Source organism: Trichechus manatus, unplaced genomic scaffold (genome assembly GCF_000243295.1).
Source record: "Trichechus manatus latirostris isolate Lorelei unplaced genomic scaffold, TriManLat1.0 scaffold00026, whole genome shotgun sequence".
In the NCBI taxonomy this organism is placed as follows: Eukaryota; Metazoa; Chordata; class Mammalia; order Sirenia; family Trichechidae; genus Trichechus; species Trichechus manatus.
The window spans coordinates 19364650-19384470 of record NW_004443962.1 but is presented as its reverse complement, the minus strand read 5'-3'; the positions used below and the strand labels follow the sequence as shown (position 1 = coordinate 19384470).

Here is a 19821-nt window from a genome sequence, read left to right as displayed (position 1 = left end):
AATAAATGAATCAATCTTTAGCTTCTAGCATAATACCTGACTACATAGTAGGGATTCAAAACTGTTTGTGAAATTAATAAATAAATGGGTAAATGAATTAATTAATGTTAAATCCGTGTTTAATGAATGTAATGAAGTCACTGTGTTTGTAATTTAATCCTCGCAACAGCAGTGGAAAGTAACTTGAATGGCTTCTATTATCCCATTAGACAAATGAGGTAATGAGTCCCAGAAAGGTTAGGAGGCTAAATTAAGGCTACATAGGTAGTTAAGGGCTTGCTACTCTTTTCAATTCACTATTGAAAAGTAGAGACAGTTTTTTGCCCTTTAGCTATTATAGAATTTCTGAAACCTGTTCATGACAAACCTCCAACATTTACTACATTATTTTGGTTTCTCTTGACTAGGGAGGCAATTAGCAGGAGGTGCAAGGTGCTAATACCTTTTATTACAATTTGTGTCTTTCCTTATTAGGTTCTTTTCACAAAACAAGTCCTTTCTTTCATTTTCAAAAGTGGATTAGGCACTCATACAATTTTGCCCCTCAGAGTGGTTTGCACATGACTACCCAAGAGAACACCATGATACAAATTCTGCCAGAATGAGCTGGAAGGTAAGTGTGGCACGTGTAGTTTGAGGACGAACAGGTTGTTTGGTGCCATGTTTGTGCTAATGGAGATGTCCTCTACATGTTAACAACCAAAGGAGAACAGATTCAACAACAAAACATTTCAGTTTCTGGCATGTCTATGGAGAGTTAACTTTCCATTTTTCAAGGGTTAATCATCCATTTTGTGGATCCCTTTTCCTTTTCCCTCTGGCTGCTGATGTCTAGGAATTCAGTTCACTAGAGGGCAAGCAGGGAAAATACGAGGAGATGAAAATCAAACTAGTATATTTCATTACATATATGAAGCTCCAGAAAAGAATTCAGTTTGGGAAACAGATTCAGATGTAGTTTGAAGATGTCCAGGTCGATTGACCACTGATAACAGACGTGATGATTATAGCACATTTTACACAATAATATATTTTTAAATTGTTTATTAGGTTTGGTTTGTAGTATAGGAAGTTATACACCCTGGATGGGATTCATGTCAGCAGGGTACCATTCAGGGTGCTGGAATGAGGACTTAGCAAATGGTGCTTTAGAGGCTGGTTCAACTTGATATCCCTCTGCTCTGATGTAGTCAGATCACTGAAGATGCCTTGGTACACTGTGGCTTAATGACTGAAGCAGTGCCAAGCAATCTTACCAACTTCTATACTCACTGATGAAAAACAATTGCACTTGGCTATTTTCAGCTATTATTTGCCTCAGATGGGGAATTTAATTAGTGCTTGTTAAGACAGTGCAAATGATTTGGCTGCTTATCCTCTTGCCCCACTCTTTATTGTGCTGCCTGTCTGCCCCGCCTCTCTCTTGTCTAGTTCACAGGGCAGTCTTCATGCCTTTTCACATCTGTCATCAGCCTGAGCTCCCTAAATGTTGAGTTTGAGGAAAGGAAGAACCACTGACTGACTGTAAGCAAGTATTGGCAAGCTGGCAAGGCCTTTAGTCAACATGATACGTTACAGATATGTCTGGTACTTACAGGATGCATGAGTAGACCAAGCTGGGTATATAATCACCCTCACTAGTCCTGAAAAGTGGATGGAACTACTGCAATTAACCAGTCATTCTGAGGATTAGACAAGGTAGCTCAGCAAATGGCTGGGGATGCTATCAAGTTGTTGAAGATCTAATATGGGGGTTTAAGGAACTCAAATATAGAAGAATCTCTTGATTTGTTTTCTGGACATGTTTCTTCAGTTAAGATAAGCAATCACATGTACATATCCATTCATTCACTCATTCATTGGTCATTCACTGAGATTGAGGCAAACTGACATTGGTTGAAAGGGAGATGAATAAATATAAAATATAATATCTGCCCTCTAACCACTTGCACTTTCATACATACAGAAAAACTACAATTCAAAGCACTGTAAGTGCCAAATAAGAGTCCCTGAGTAGTGCAAACAGTTAGGTGCTTGAGTACTAGCTGAATGGTTGGCACTTTGAACCCACCCAGAGGCGCCTCAGGAGACAGAAATCACTGAACTGACTTGACGGCAACTAACATCAACAGTATCCTAAGTGCCGAATAAAAGACATGTTGTCATTGTTGTTGGTCGTACATGGTAACCCCATGTGTGCAGAGTAGAACTGCTCCACAGGGTTTTCAAGGCTCTGACCTTTGGGAAGCAGAGAGCCACCCTGTCTTCCGAGGCACCTCTGGGTGGGTTTGAACTGCCAACCTTTTGGCTAGTAGTCAGTGCTTAACCATTTGCATTATCCAGAGATTCCTAAAATAAAAGACACAAGTTTTTAAAATGCTATGAATGTCAGAAGGAATTGATCACTTCCAGTTTGAGTTATTACAGAAAACTTCAAAGAAAGGTGTGACTTGGCAAGAATATGATTTGGCTGGCTATCTTGAAAAGGTATCTGGAAAATTATAGTTGCTCATGCTGATATGTAAATACAGCATCAAAGTATTGAACATAAAACTAAATGGCTGAGAAACAGAAGAAATGGGGTCATCTGTATATGTTTCCATTCTTGCAGAATAAAGTGAATTCATTAAATATATTCTCAATTTTAAGATAATGAATAACAATTTAATTTCTTTCTACTTAATTTTAAAACAACTTTATACATATAGCAATTAATATTTTTAAATTGTACATAATAGAAATCAGGTCTATAACTTAACATGCATATTTGATGAAAGAGAATTATCAATTTTATCAGCTAACCAAATCTTACCTTTTGCAGATACTGTTCATAAATATTTGTGTGAAATTTCTGCCTTGTCAGTGTGAAAAACATTTGATTGACTTCAAAGACAAGTGAGCCTGGCTATGGTCATATTTTTAATAGTTGAATATAGGTACATGATTCTGCATGTATATACGCATTTATAAGATAACATATATACCTAATCATGATACAAGGGATTGATCCCTTCTTTTTATCTTTTTAAAATATTTCTTTCTTACAGAGTCACATAAATACAAAAAAGTATTTCCATACAAATAAGAAAGAACAATTTCTTACTAGAGATAACCACAATTCTTCTGTTACCTAGCAATTTCATTTGTACTATCGACTGTCTAATGGATTTAACATATAGGAAGTACTACAGCTAAAATCTGCATGCAAGAAAACATACATTTTACAACATGCATCCTATGAGATGACATTAAAACTTTCAGATGAACACAGGAAAACAGAATTATTGATAATACACTGTGAATGACTTGCAAGATATGTATTGAAAATATCAAGTACTGTTTAAGTACAAAGGAATATGTTGTTGTCTTGCCTTTTTATCAGAGGTATACTGATCAGATTCAGACGTCTTATATACTTCAATTTAGCCATGGGATCTTCCACAGCCATGTGAACTCCAGATGTGTGCTACTCTAAAGAAAAGCTCTTAGGCAATCATCTTTTTAAAATGGCATCTCTGGGGAGATACTCTTAGATATTCTGCATTTACCTATTCTCTGCTTCAAGCTGTTTCTAAAATTTTATATTCGATGGCAGAAGATTTCAATAACAACATGTTTTCGAAGTATAATAGATCCAGCTTTCCTTCAGTGTTGTCCTAATAGACACCATACCAAACGTCACCAGGCAATTCTCCTGGGAATCTGTGCAGCCTGAGTGTTAAGTGAGGAAGGTAGAACCTCCTAGGTAGGTCTTGGTGGTAACGAGTTGAAGTCTACATTTTTTTATACCACATCTTAAAAATTACAATCATTTTACCATTCAACTTCTTCCTTTAGAAAATAAGATAACTAATGGAAAATACCCAAGAAACATTATACATACAAATAGTACAGTCATAACTAATATGGCCTAACTGAAAGAGGCAAACTTCACTATTATATACTATTGAATTTTTAGCATACTGGCCATAAGGAAGCCCTGAGACTGTTTCCGATCGTCAGACGGTTGAGGAATTTGATGCGCCTCATAAACTATAGGAACTTTTTGTCCTACAGATCATTCACAGACCCGGATGAAGCTGTGGCAGGGGTCAGTCTCTCTAGGGAACTTGGGACATATGAGCAAGCATGAGTCTATAGTTAAGAATCTGAATCACCCAGAGTAGCCAACAAAATTCCAAAGCTCAGGACCAATGTAGTATGCTGGATCATTGTACTAGCTTGGGCAAGAGGACACCACAGATACATCCAATACACATCTGGTTAAATGTAAAATCAGCTACAGGCAGTCCTTGGATTATGAATGAGTTCTGTTCCTAAATCTGTCTTTAAGTTGAATTTGCACTTTAGTCGGAACAGTTAGGTATGGTTTATATCTAACATCAGTCAATCAAATGTTTGTCTTAGTATATAGTGTACATTTTTATGCATGAAAAATATTAAACAAACACTTCCAGATGCACTAAAACAGCTTTAACATAATAATACAGTAATAATAATAATAATGTTTTGATGCACGTCTCAAAGTAGCACCTGTTTGTTATTACAAACCATCGTATGTATTTCAAATTTTTAATATAATAGTCTTTACAAGGGTTAGTTGATAACTGTGGGTTTTATGTAAGTCAGACATTCATAGTCTGAGGGCTGCCTGTAATGCTAAAGCATTTTTAACTTTTAGGAAGAATCTACTGGCAATGTGCTAGTAGCACGGACAATTAAAACAATAAAATAGCATCTCTTTCCAAATATTTAAGAACATCGAATAAGTGCCCCTTAGGCTGGGTTGTGGTTCTTAGAAGATTTAGCCTATGAGAACCATATTGGAACATCAAAGGCCCCTCCCTCCCTCTAAAAAGCAATTCACTTCAGATGCTGCCACACAGTCAAATGCTCAAATGCTTTTATGGCCACCATGTTTTTTGTTTTTTTCTTTTCCTGTTCTTAATATTTTGGAACATGCCAGACTCTTGTAATTGGAAAGAAGATGAGAAAGCACAGTAAGATCAAACACTTCTAGGAGAGCAACTAAGTAGGGACCTGATGGTAAAGGACAAATACACACTGCCACTGAGATTCTCCTCCAGGGAGAGTCTGAGTTATTAACAAGGACAAGGAAGGCATGCGTTGGCTATGAAAGCTGGTCTGTTGACTCATCTGCTAGGCTCATATCAGACAGGATGCAACCACCCCATCCCACTCTTTGGACAAGTTCTCAGAACACACGCAATCAGGGTCTCTTATATCAAGGACAATCCGATATTTGGCTTTCATACTGTGAGGACAGTCATCTAGTTTTCCTGTGTCGGGATGATAAATCTCCCTGGATCCAAAGAGGGACTCTTGTTGCATTCTTCTGTTTGATACCATGAATGCAGAAGAATAAAGAAGAGGGTGTGACAAAAAATATTTTCCAAAAGTTGGGTGGAGGGAGGTTTTCTAACATTTGAAAGCAACCATTACTTAGCAAAGTGATCTTTGGAAGACCATATTAGAATATTCTTTTACTATCCATCCACTATCGATTTTCCTTCCTGCTTGGCTTGGAACTTCATTACTCTCAGCATAATGTAAATGCTCAGAACAGAGATGCATGAAAAGTTGGTAGAAACTCCAAATGCACGATTAATCCACTTTCACTTCCTCCTACTACTGCCCCTCATACCACTGCCCGCCCCCACTCACTCACCTATCTTCCTCCTCCCACAGGCATGTTTGCTAGACATGTCAAGGCTGACATCCATCAGTGGCAGCATGAAATCTATGCCTGCAGGCTCACCCCGGGCACAGACTGAAGGCTCTGCCATTGTCCAGAGTGCTCTCAGCAGTGCACGCTAAAATTTTCCTCAGCCCCTTTGATTGTTTGGTAGCTTTTTAAAAAAGAAAAAAAAATTTTTCTTTTTTGCTTTTTTAAAAAGTCTTTTATTTCCTGCTTGTCTCAGAGATACCAAGAATAGAATCCTTGACACATCAAATTCTGGAACCTCACCACTCACCAGGACTGTGGTTCCTGATCCAAGGAGTGACGACTGAGAATCAGCACACAGTCTCTTGAGAGGGTCCAGGCCTGGCTGTTAAGCTCTCTGCTCTGATTAGTTTGTCGAGTTCACAGTGTTCCAGAGTGCTGAAGCACAGAAATTAGGGAGGGGAGGTGGAAGGAAAATCACTGGAGCCTCTTACGATCTAACTTCCACTAACTAAGAGGAAATGTCTTATAAATAAACAACAGCAAGAGAAACAACAACAACAAAAAAAACCCATCCCGTCCTGCCAGAGGAATGTACATTATTGTCTCCCGACAGAAAACTTCACCCCACACCAGAATGCAGCCATGTGTCCTGAAACTACCTCCCTCAAAACTGAAAGGAAAAGAATCAAGAAGAAAAGGAGAACAAAAAAGATTTTTCATCCCCCTGAATTTTGTTGGGAAGTTCACATGAGTTCCCAGCTGACAAACTAAACTAAGCAGTTTCAACAGTGTCACTGTTCCAGGGTTTCTTACGGAGGCTGCTTATTAGCCAAATTTCATTTCTGCCCGGATCACTGCGGTACCATGCGGACATTTTCAGAAGGGAAGTGCAGGGAAGGGAGGGGGCGCGACTGGAGGAGAGGAAGAAGAGAGGATAAAACGGCCATGATAAAGCGAGCCCCCACCCACCACCCGACTACTGCTTATTGAGGACTTGGTGGTGGGTGTGTTTCATCTACTTACTCTGTCTGCTCAGGAGGCTGAGGTTCCTAATTTCCAGCTCATGCTGGACTGTACCATAAGCAACAAGTGAAATGAGTTCAGTGATCTCATTCTAGTCCTTCGACTCCTGTCCACATCACTAAGCGACTGCACAGCTTGGCACAGGCCAGGATGAGTCAGCAGTCTCTGGTCAGGAGAGGCCAGGCCTGGGATAGCAGGGGGGTTTAGGTCAGGAGCAAAGGGAAGCAGAAAGGCAGTCTAGAGGGCAAGGCTCAGCTCTGCAATACAAGGGGACAATGCAGGTCAGAATGAAAGAGCCTCAGCAGCTGTGAGGACTGTAGGACTGGAGAAAAAGGAGCAACAAGGAAGGGTGTAGAACTGCTGCCTACCCAACACAGCAGGAGCAAAATAAAGGACCACACTCAGAATCACAGAGCATGGGTAGAGTCCTGGAGAATAAAAGGTGCTCATTCAGACTTCTGGGATACCCCTCCTTCCATGTGTTGCTGAACCTGAATTAAGAAATGGTGTTTCTCTATATACTATCCTGGTGTTTTGGTATTGCTTTCCCAATCTAGTAAGTAGCAAAACAAACAAATGAAGAAACGAAGCACTATAGCTAAACAGCAAGAAGGAGAAGACTCACACTTCTTAAAAACATGTACTTAAAAGTAAGTGTTCAATATCTCAAAGATGTACATTTGGGTCTACAGTGCCCTTGCATGGACTACCCAATACTGGGCATGAAACGGTTAAAGAAAAGCCCTCCTTAGAAACAGCATGGGTAGAGGTGGAGAAGAGCTGAGAGAAAAGAGGCACAGCAAGTTCAACAATGAAACACAGGGAAAATAGGACATGGTGTCCATATTTCTACTCAAAGGGGTAAACATACACCTCCAGCAGGAAGTGATGCTTCCCACAAAGAACTTTCAAACACCTCTCCTTGTGCAGGAGAAGTGTGATATAGCAAGGGGAAGGGAAAATATAACACAGGAGTCGGGGACAGGTTCATAAAATAAATCAGTGATAGACATTTTGTTTTGGAGGGGGCAGATCTCCATACACATCAACTGATAAAGAAAAGTCTTGGTATCAGAAACAAACTTTGAGGATCCACATCTGGATAAAGAAAGTGAGGTGGAGACTGAGAAATCAGCAAACAGTAGTAATGGCCCTGAAATAAGGAACAAAGTGTAATCTCAGGTCAGATGATGTACAGCAAAAATGGCATGGAAAACAGAATTAAAATCAACAGAGCTGGAAAACACTAGTAAAAGATTTCTTTGAAGGTTTTTGAAGAGAAATAATAAGAACCCACCATATATTCCTAGTTGTTATCCCTTAGAGATGTACAGATATATATGTGTAAGAAAATGTAAATTTTATTGAGTTTTCATTACAGAGAGTATTAAGTCATCTCAACACATCTTTATTAAATGTTTAAGCTTGGACAAATGAACTTCTCCAGCCTCAGTTTCCTTCTGTATGAAACAGAAGTACTATTATCATCCTCACTGAATTATTGTAAGGACTGAATCAACGTACGTAAATCCTTATCACAGCAGTACCTGTCACATGGTGAGCACTTGAAAGTGGCCATTATTATTATTATTTGATTATCATATCATCTTTATAAGTGCCACATGAAAGAATCCTTCTAATGTCGTTCCGCTGAACTTAATGGAACCAATATGCAGACTATAGAAAGTTAGTTGAGTAACACCCCTTAAAGAAAACTGCTTTAAGAAGCTTATCTCTGTCTAGGTATGTTAAAAATTATATTTGACCACAGAGGGTGTTGAGAATATTATGTTAAAACCTTGATTTTGGGTATCTATGTTGTCAAAGTAATTTGGAGCCTAAAAGTCTCCAGTAACTAGAAGTCTAAAAAAGAAAAGAGGAATTTTTGGAAGCTTCTCCAAAAGCAATAGGGTAACAGTGCTATTGGCCTTGTACCGCAAGATGAGGGTTTTTTACCAAAAAGGGAAACTTAGTCCAGTTGATCATCCCAACCTAATTGATTAATTGTGGGCCTGGCCATCTGGCTGATGAATGCTGACACCCAGCAGTGATTACTGTGTAACACAAATCCGGATGTGATCTCCCTGATGCCTCCCACAATAATGGCTACTCTGAACTTAAGGTTAGTTTATTCGGGCCTCTTGGCTCAGTCGCTTCATGGAACAGTGGTTGTGGCAGGGAATGTTTTACTAGACCTGGTCAAGCATTATCTTCTCTTATTTCAGTTACCCCCTCCTTTCCAACTCCACGCCTACCCACTCCTAAGCCCTCTCTTGTATGCAATCACTTTTCATGCAAAGCATTCCATCTGTAATTTTTGTTATATTCTCTGATTCTCTCATTTCCGGTTGCTCTCTTCTGAAAAATATTTGACTGGTCTGAAAGACCTGTGCTGCCTTTTCACAGGGAAACCTATTGGAACGTTTTTATTGTATCTTCTTTGCTACCGGTTTACTTCAAATTATTCTATGCTTCCAAATAAAGAAAATTATCTCACCTAACCCATCAGTCTGATTAAAAGACCCCCACACGGCCCGAGTACTCCATGAGGTTAACAGAATACAAGGGTTAATAGAAGTTAATTCTTACATCTTAAACCTACTTCTGAGCCTCTGTTAGGAGTGGCCCAGGGAGAAGATGCTTCCCACTAGGACTCTGGAGCATGTTTCGCTGCTAGAGAAAGTCAGGCTTCTGTAAATAAAAAGAATCAATAGTAATGTCACCCACAACCCAATCTACACCTGGAGATAACCTGTATATAGAAAAATTCTCCAAGCAGATCAAACCTGAATATGTAAATATAAACCCTGGGGGATTACAACCAAGTTATTTTATTGCTTTATTGTGGGAAGACACAGGGGCGTAAACTGATACAAAACATCTTGCACAAGGTTGGCCACTGAGTCATAATGAAGGAGAATTGTTCATTTCCTCTTTCCTTCTCACAGGCCTATTTCCACCTCTAAATTCATCGTTTCTCTCTCTCCCCGCAGATGCTGAATTTTAATAGGTTCCAGGCTGGGTTAGTGTTAATTTCAGTAGGGATGGCAGTAGCGTGCTGCACTGCAGAATCCCAGACTGGGAATTGGGAAGTGCGTTTGGCCTGACTGTCAATAAACAGCTAGGTGTCTCGGGCAAGTCAAGTCCCTCAACTCCCCAAGTCTCAGTCTCTTCATTGAAAACTGAACTCCACAGCCTCTGCCAGCACTAAGAGCTATGGTTCTATAGCTCATTTCCTTTTTTTCTCTGGCACCAACTGCTTCAACAGCTCTGCTTACAGTCATTTCTTTGCCCTCAGTTACTGATGGAAAAACATCTCCTTCGTTTACTACCTGGTATGTTGTATTTATAACCTCTCTCTGTTTCTGATGCGAAATCTTCTGAGTCATAAACACTCACATATCCAGATAGATGCTTTAAATTTGAAGGTTTTTAAGGAGAATAGCTTTCCCATGTAGTGCATTCTGTGTCGCTGGGCATGGAGGAAGCCAGCCATCCAGAAGTGGAGCAAAGGGGCCAACTCACAAATGAGAGGAAGCCTTTCATAATAAGAGTCTCCAGACTCTTCAATTTAGATGAAGCTAAAATGCTACCAACTTTCAACTACTTTTCCAATCAATCCCAGACACCATCACAGACACTTAGGACCACAAATCTGAGGACCAGCACTGGCAGTGATGCAGTTCTTATTTCACCTCTACCATCCATTGCCAAGTAGGATGGCATAGCAATAAGAGCCAAGAGGACAATCTGTCATTTATTTTCCTCCAAACTTTTTGAAATTTCCCATTTGGGCTCTGTTTCCCAGTTTTAATTTGGTAACTGCCATTTTTCAGCATTTCTTTTAACAGGTTACTAATAATTCCTGATACAGGATCTCATATTTCATTTTGTGCTGTTAGAACTGCTGTTAATATTTCATCTGCCTTCAATTCAGCTCCGAATCACGGTGGCTGGGTTTTTGAGACACTGTTAGCACTCCAGCTCTGGGAATTTGATCACCTGTGCTCACCCAGTATGTCCAGATCTTGTTAGGGAAAAGCAATCAATGGACTGACTGAGGAATATTTCAGGGTGTGCTGCAGACTCCAGGTATACTTCAGAGTTTCTTTTTCTGGATCTTTGATGAAAACAACAAAAATAAGTGTTCTGTATTTGTTCTCACAGGTAACCTGAGACGGCGGGTGCAGTGGTTAAGATCCAGGGCTCCCAGGAGGCATATCTGGGTTCAAATTTTGCCTCTGAAATTTACTAACTGCATCATCTTAAGTGAGTTCTTTAACCTTCCCTAGCCTCTATGTTCCCATCCATAAAATAGGGATAATAATAGTATCCACCTCTATTAAGGATTCAATACTTAAAGTGCTGAGGAGTTTCTGAGTTCTTAAAAATGATGTCTATCATTATTACCATAGCATTAATAATCTACAAATTCACATTATAGTATTATTATTTTCCAACATCTTACTGAGGTCAAAAAATTATTTTTGAGTCCAGACTGTTATTGATGGCTTTATTTTAGCCTACATTTTAAAAACACCCAGTGAAATCAAGTAAAATATTTATGAATTGACCTTTAAAACCATATGTACCATGAAAATAGAATATAGCATCATATTATTATGACATCTTTCAATCCAAAGCCAAATTTACAAAAGTTTTTATTTGTCTAATAGTCAGGCCTAGATAAGGCACGTGGTACCAGTGCTATCCCCTTTCATAAAAAGATGGCTTATATTTATCTCCCCCACTCCCAGAGAATACAGATTATCTTAACATTCTTTGGGGATATATCAGTCAGGGTCCAACAGAAGAGAGAAAACACACAGCAATTTGAACAGGGAAAGTTTAACATAAAGAATGATTAACTATAACAGAGGATTGGAGTCCTGAGGAAGTACCTACTAAGAAGTAAAGAGTACTCTGAATGATATATTGTTGTTAGTTGTCATTGAGTCTGCCCCTGACTCATGGTGGCCCCATGTACACGGAACAAAACGCTGCTTTGTCCCGTGCCATTCCCATGATCGGTTGCAGATTGTACTGTTGTGATCTATAGAGTTTTTATTGGTTGATTTTTGGAAGTAGATCACCAGGCCTTTCCTCTTAGTCTGTCTTAGTCTGAAATAACAACACACAAGCCCCTATCGACAGACAGGCGGTGGCTGCACATGAGGTGCGTTGGGTGGAAATCAAAACCAGGTCTTCTGCGTGGAAGACAAGAATTCTACAACTGAACCACCACCACCTCCATCAAAAGGATATAAGAGTAGCAAGTCTAAGAAGTAGCCGCTACTCCTGGACTGAGATAGAGCACCCGAGGAAGAGCCCTGCATGTCCCCTCAGCCCCAGGCTAAGCTCCAGACCTTCTTGGACAGGGCACAGCCAGAATACACTGAATGGCAGAGACGTTGTAGAGGTGCTGCATAGGCAGAACTTGCTAGAAACCTGCCCTTTATAGTGTATCAGGAATGCTGTTCACAGGGAGGTGTATCATTGGAGGCACTCCACTAAAAAACTACCCAATGTGAATGTGTGTGTGTGTGTGTGTGTGTGTGTGTGTGTGTGTAGGGGCCAGCAAGTGCTGGGGGAGCTGCTACCTGCTGTGCACCAGAGAAGCTCCAGAAGCTGGGTGCCAGGGCAGCTGTGTATGCTGCAGAAGCCTAGCACTGAAGAAGCCAGCTGTGCTGTAGGACAGGTACTGGAGGAACCACGCACACGCGGGAGCCTACCAAAGGGGTGCATCGGAGCCAGGAAGACAAACCTCCCTCCTGCAGTGTTTCTCTACCACCCTCTACTGACGAAGCACTCTTGTACCAGCTGGCAAAGGAAAAATATTCAAAGGACCCAGATGTATTTTTGCAGAGCAGGCAAGGAAGGGTAAATCTGGAGCTGAGAGGTAATACATGACAATTGGCAGAAGTCTCATTATGATTTACTCACAAATCTTATGAAATAACTCTCTCTGGAGATTCCAATCCAGTGTTCTCAATTTACCACACTGCTCTATAACTTTACTAATACATTAGCTCTCTTTGCATAGCTAGATAAATACTTTCAGAATTAATGAAAAGCAGACACTATTCAATAAAAGTAGTAATAGTAGTATTTGTACAATAACCTTCTCCCCCAAATACTGCTTGCATATGCTTTATTTCACTGTTTATATGTTATAGATTCAGAAAAAGATGCACAAAATGCTAAATTTTTGGCCTAAATTTAGGCATCAGTGATCCCAGTCCAGAACTTGAACTAACTGGATGATCAGGAAAGCTTTGGGAGAGGTAAACATTGCCTCAGTGGTCATTTTTCCCTTTCTCTTTCCTTTTTATTACTCTAGAAAGTATTTGCTTGTTCCATGAGTCATTTTAGGGGGGACTGATTAACTATAGGTTGCTATTTTTTTAGAACAATATATATTTAGTAGGAATTTTGTCCCATATTGTTCTACCCTCAGTATTAAATAGAGGAGCATCAGTAACTAAGCTCTAGTAAAGGACCACTTTGGTGCATTCTTCAAGGCACAGTGTGACCGTTGTTATAGCTGGTTTAACATAAAGGTGTGGGGGGGGTCTACTCCAGAATACCTAACCTACTTTCTCCCAATTCGTTAATTTCATTAAGAAGAGGACAGAACGTTTTATTCTATAATTTGTGGTAGGGTTTAAAAACACAAACCTTGACATTAGACAAGTGTGGTGTTTGTGCAAGGCTGAGAGCACAAAAAGCAACCAGATGAGGAGAGTTGTATGGAGGAGCTATCACAAAGCCAAGACTACAAAGTACCTGTAGCACTCATTCATGCATTTTTACCCATGCCTGGCCACAGCAGTACGATCTGTTCTCACTATTTGAACGAGATCTACTTGTCTCTTCATAGTCGTGCTACCTGAAGACCAGCGGTTTTATCAAGCAAAGCGAACCTTGCTGGGTTGCCTCCCATCATATTGGAGGATCACTGGCAGCTGCAGGAGGCTGTCTTTAGCCTCTTTTCTCTGTGTTGCATGTGAGGATTGGGGATAAACTTAATGACCTGACACATGATGCCCCCTGCATCCAGTAGGAGATGATCACAAAGGAGAGTCGTAAGTCCATGTGAATCAGACAGGCAAGTCCATTTTATTTTAGTTTGCCCTTCTGTTCAGCTGGCTTTTCCGCTATGACCCACTATACTTACTCTGTCGTTTGCGCTTACTAGCCTCGTGCCTTTTTAATCGGCCTTCCTGGGGTCTGCATTTGATTACAGCATTTGTGTTCTATTTTGATTCTTTTGTACTGTGCCCTGTGGTGTTAGCTTGAAAGGTGTTATTTATAAAATGAAATTCTATTGTATTGCCACTTGGATTCAAAGAGGACATATAATATTAATGCGGAATGTATTTAATAATACCTTGAATGTATTAAATCAATTTCTTCATGAGAACACAGAATGGGAGCGAGGCAGTGAGTTGATAACCAGGTAATAAGACTTAAGAATCACCTGAGCCTTCCTTCACATGAGCTCCTGAAAGCTGGCATGAAAACCTCCTCTTAACACCAGGGTTTCCAGAAGAAGGGGACTACCTTTCCTCAGCAGGTCAGTGCAGCGCCCACCTGTTTAAACATTCAGTTGTGCAGGCCAGGCATTTTCCTAAGCTTCATATGCAAATTTTTTGACTAAGGAAACCGTGAGGACAAACACAAATACGCCTTTTTTTTTTTTTTACTGCCTAGGAAGATTTAGGTAAAGTAGGAACAGAAATACAATCGCCTGTTTCTAAGGATCTGCTTTTGAGATTTGTAAAAAGAAGTACATTTCTTCTGTTTCTGACTTCTCTCAAAAGTAGGTTAGGAAAATTCTAGTGATACCAAGAACAGAGGCAGATTTTCTAGACTGGTATGTTTAGAATAACGTTTGCAACTAGCAAAAGCGCAGGTTTCTTCACAGCCGCCTGGCCGATGGTCACATGTTTACCGATTAGCTTGACAGAGGAGTCCCCAGCTTTTTTCCTTTCTAATTTTAATGCAAAGCGAAGACAGAAACACTCTATCACTGTGTCTATCACAGCTTGCATATTACATCTGTCGCTGCACACATTCATTCTTCCACTACACCTTTTTCTTTTTTTCCTCTTGATACAACTGAAATCATCAATGGCTAAGTTGCTATTTGGGCAGGAAATAAGGAAGGTGTGGAAGATGGTTAGCAATTAAGCTCTGCAGAACTTGTTAAAGAAAGCTGTTACATTCAAAGGAAGCCGGCTGTGCAGTCTTGGAGCTAGAATTCTTAGATTTTCACCTGTTCTCACTCACTGGTTCATTATGCAACACCAGGACACTCAGGGTCCAGTTTTCTAATAATTAAAATGGAAATAACTACATTTATCCTTCTCTACTTGCATTGGTTTACATTAGGGATGAATGAAATAATGGTTCTGAAATGCTCTAAATTCTTGGTAATGATGATGAAATAAAAATGCACAATATTATTAAAAATGATAGTTCAGATTTCATTTTTGGTTCTCCAAATCCAGAGATGAGAAACACTAACGAATGTATTTCCACCCTTTGGGAATAAATCATATATCATCTTCATAAAGGACATCTCAAACATAAGGAGCTAAGATAGCTTGGGGAATACACATCTAAATCTTGAATGCATCAAATTATAAGCTACTAGCATGAACAAGAGGATCCCGGGTGGCACAATGGTTAAGCACTCAGCTGCTAACCGAAAGGTCAGAGGTTCAAACCCACCAACTGCTCTGCAGGAGAAAGATGCGACAGTCTGCTTCTCTAAAGATTTACGGCCTTAGAAACTCTACGGGGTAGTTCTACTCTGTCCTGCAGGGTTGCTACGAGTCTAAATCGACTCAACGGCAATGGGTTTGGTTTTTTTGTTTTAGCATGACCAAAAGGAGCCCTAGTGGTGCAATGGTTAAGTGCTCAGCTGCTAACCCAAAGGGTGGCAGTTCAAACCCACCCAGTGGCTTCAAGAGAGGAAAGACCTGGAGATCTGCTCCTGTAAAGATTATAGCCTAGAAAGCCATTCTACTCTATCACATGGGGTCACTATGAGTCAAAATCAACTCAACGACACCTAAGAACAACAACAGCATAAACAAATCACATGTTATTCACCTCTGTATCCACCTACGCCCTACCATATTAGTTTGTATTATCTAAGTATTCCATAAATATTTGCTGAACTGAACTAAAAAATAAGTTCATATAACTTTAGAGCTGAACGTAGCTAAAGACCATGTAAGTCCAATTACTTCATTTTGCAGATGATAAAACTGAGGCCCAGACAAATTAAATAACTTATCCATGCCCAATATTAGTAATGTTATGGATTTTTAGAGGAGTTGTATTCAAAGATTGAGTGAAAATATATCACTCAATAAGAAGGAATAAAAAGTAATATTCAGCTCAAATAATCCGAAGTATTACTAATTGAACCAAGGAGGCTGGGGCCAGAAGTAATAAGTAAACCTTATTCAATGGCTCTAGACCATAGGTGTGCTAAAAATGCCACATTCCTCCGGTTTCACTTCTTAATATTGTACCAATCAGCCAGTCCATTGGAATATTTTTCAGGCAAAATGAAGGTCTGAAAATAAATAATCATGTCAAATCCTTGAAATTATCCTTGGATTCACAGAGGTACAATTAACAAATAAAATTACTTTCATTTATTATGTCAGTATACTACTAAATCATATTGTAGACTATAAGCCAAATTTAAATCTTGAGGTTGAGGAAACAAAATAGGACAGAACACACTAATCTTTACATATTAATGATCACGAAGATGGCACAGAATTAGGCAACATTTTGTTCTGTGTACCTAAGGTCTCTGTGAGTCAGAGCTGACTCTACAACTAACAACAGCAACAGTAATAGTGAGAAATGGTTCAAAATTAGAAAAGGGTTGTATTCTTTCACCTTACTTATTCAATCTGTACACTGAACAAATAATCCGAGAAGTCAGACTATATGAAGAAGAATGCAGCATCAGAATTAGAGTAAGATTCATTAACAACCTGTGATGTGCAGTTGACAAAGCCTTGCTGTTGAAATGAAGATCATAGGCGTCAGTATGGCTCACACCTGAACATAGAGAAAACAAAAATCCTCAGGACATCATGATAAATAGAGAAAAAATAATGTCAAGGATTTCATTCTACTTGGATCAACAATCAATTCTCATGGAAGAAGCAATCAAGAAATCAAGTGATCTACTGCATTGAGAAAATCTGCTTCAAAAGATATCTTTAAAGTTCTAAAAAGCAAAGATATCACTTTGATGACTAAGGGGCACCTGACCCAAGTCATTGTCTTTTTAATTACCTCATATGCATGTGAAAACTGAACAATGAAAAAAGGAGACAGAAGAAGAATTGATTCATTTGAATTGTGGTGTTGGTAAAGAACATTGAATATAACATGGAATACAAGAACAACAAACAAATCAGTATTAAAAGAAATACAACCATAATGATCCTTAGAAGTGAGGAGGGTGAGACTACTTCTTGTTTACTTTGGACATGTCATTAACAAAGACCAGTCGCTAGAAGGGGATGTTATGTTTTGTATATCAGAGGGTCAGCAAATGAGGAAAACCCTAAATGAGATGGATGGACAAAATTGCCACAACAATTGTCTCAAACATATCAAAGATCATGGAGATGGCGTAGAACTGGGCAACATTTTGTTCAATTATACATAAGGTTGTTATGAGACGGCGCTGACTCTACATAAGGTTATTACGAGACTGAGCTGAATCTACATAAGGTTGTTATGAGACGGAACTGACTCTACAGCAACTAACAACACCACATATGAGACACTAAGAATGTAAATCAGAACAAGCTTTCCTGCCTGCCTTCAAGAAATCAAGCAATTCACAATGTAGCGGCCACTTGCCAAATACAACATATATGTTCCTATTTTCAAGCTTTTGTCCTTCCTTTCTTCAGTTGTGGTGTCCTAGCTCTTATTCTTTCATTGATATAGTTGCTTCAGTTATTTGTAGTCCAACTTATATTCCACCTCTTCCATAAATTTTCTAGTTTTTGTAGTCCACATTAATTTTCTATTTTATTATTTATTTATTATTTTTATTATTTATTTTACTACTACAGCTGCAGCTAAAATATGACCTTGAGTATATCCTACCTGAATTTAGAGACCATCTTAAGAATAGATTTGGTACATTGAACACTAATGAGCAAAGACCAGACGAGTTGTGGGATGACATCAAGGACATCACACATGAAGAAAGTAGATCATTAAAAAGACAGGAAAGAAAAAAAAAAAGACAAAAAGTGATGTCAGAAGAGACTCTGAAACTTGCTCTTGAATGTATAGTAGCAAAAGTGAATGGAAAAAATGATGAAATAAAAGGGCTGAACAGACGATTTCAAAGGACAGCTTGAGAAGACAAAGTACTATAATCAAATGTGCAAAGACCTGGAGTTAGAAACCCAGAAGGGAAGAATATGCTTGGCATTTCTCAAGCTGAAATAACTGAAGAAAAATTCAAGCCTCAAGTTGCAATATTGAAGGATTCATGGGCAAAATACTGAATGACACAGGAAGCATCAAAAAAAGATGGAAGGAATACACAGAACCACTGTACCAAAATGAATTGGTCGATGTTCAACCATTTCAGGAGGTAGCATATGATCAAGAACTGATAGTATTGAAGGAAAAAGTCCAAGCTGCACCAAAGGCAATGGTGAAAAAAAAAGGCTCCAAAAATTGATGGAATGCTAACTGAGATGTTTCAACAAATGGATGCAGCACTGGAGATGCTCAGTTGCCTATGCCAGGAAATTTAGAAGACAGTTACCTGGCCAACAGATTAGAAGAGATACCTATTTGTGCCCATTCCAAAGAAAGGTGATACAGCAGGATGTGGACATTATCAAATAATATCATTAATATCACCTACATGTAAAATTTTGCTGAAGATAATTCAAAAGTGGTTGCAGCAGTATATCAACAGGGAACTGCCAGAAATTCAAGCCAGATTCAGAAGAGGATATGGAAGGAGGGATATCATTGCTGATGTCAGATGGATCTTGATTTAAAGCAGAGAATACCACAAAGATGTTTACCTCTGTTTTACTGACTATGCAAAGGCATTCGACCATGTGGATCATAACAAATTATGGATAACATTGCAAAGAATAGGAATTCCAGAACACTTAATTGTGCTCATAGGAACTTGTACATAGACCAAGAGGCAGTCATTTGAAGAGAACAAGGGGATATTGCCTGATTTAAAATAAGGAAAGGTGGACGTCAGGGTTGTATCCATTCATCATACTTATTCAGTCTGTATGCTGAACAAAATATCCAACAAACTGGATTATATGAAGAAGAATGCAGCATCAGGATTGGGGGGAAGATTCATTAACATCCTGTGATATGTAGATGACACAACCTTGCTTGCGAAAAATGAAGAGCACCTGAAGCACTTACTGGTAAAGATCAAAGACTACAGCCTTCAGATAAGGAAGGACACTATATAATGATTAAACGGTCGATACACCAGGAGGACATAACTATAATAAACATTTACATACCCAATGACAGGGCTCCAAAATACATAAAACAAACTCTAACAGCACTGAAAAGAGAGATAGACAGTTCCATAATAGTAGTAGGAGACTTCAACACACCACTTTCAGTGAAGGACAGAACATCCAGAAAGAAGCTCAACAAAGACACAGAACAGCTAAATGCTAAAATCAACCAACTTGATCTCATAGATATATCCTGAACACTTCACCCAACAGCAGCCAAGTATACTTTCTTTTCCAATGCATGTGGAACATTCTCCAGAATAGACCACATGTTAGGCTATAAAGCAAGCCTTAACAAAATCCAAAGCATCGAAATACTACAAAGCATCTTTTCTGACCATAAAGCCATAAAAGTAGAAATCAGCAACAGAAAAAGCAAGGGAAAAAAAATCAAACACATGGAAACTGAACAACACCTTGCTCAAAAACAACTGGGTTACAGAAGAAATTAAGGATGGAATGAAGAAATTCATAGAATCAAATGACAATGAAAACATCCTACCAGAACCTTTGGGACACAGCAAAAGCAGTGCT

At 39.1% G+C, this 19821-nt stretch overlaps 1 protein-coding gene across 12 annotated transcripts in view; it reads right to left on the bottom strand.

Moving 5' to 3' along the window:
* Positions 1-19821, bottom strand: part of ZBTB20 (zinc finger and BTB domain containing 20) — a 920614-nt gene that overhangs the window by 305973 nt on the left and 594820 nt on the right. For 2 of the 12 annotated variants that reach the window (XM_023728687.1, XM_023728692.1), the window contains one exon: positions 16738-16804. The exons of the other annotated variants lie outside the window; for them this stretch is intronic. The gene's annotated coding sequence lies outside the window, so the exon portion shown is untranslated. The remainder of the gene's footprint in view (positions 1-16737; positions 16805-19821) is intronic. 12 annotated transcript variants of the gene reach the window in all.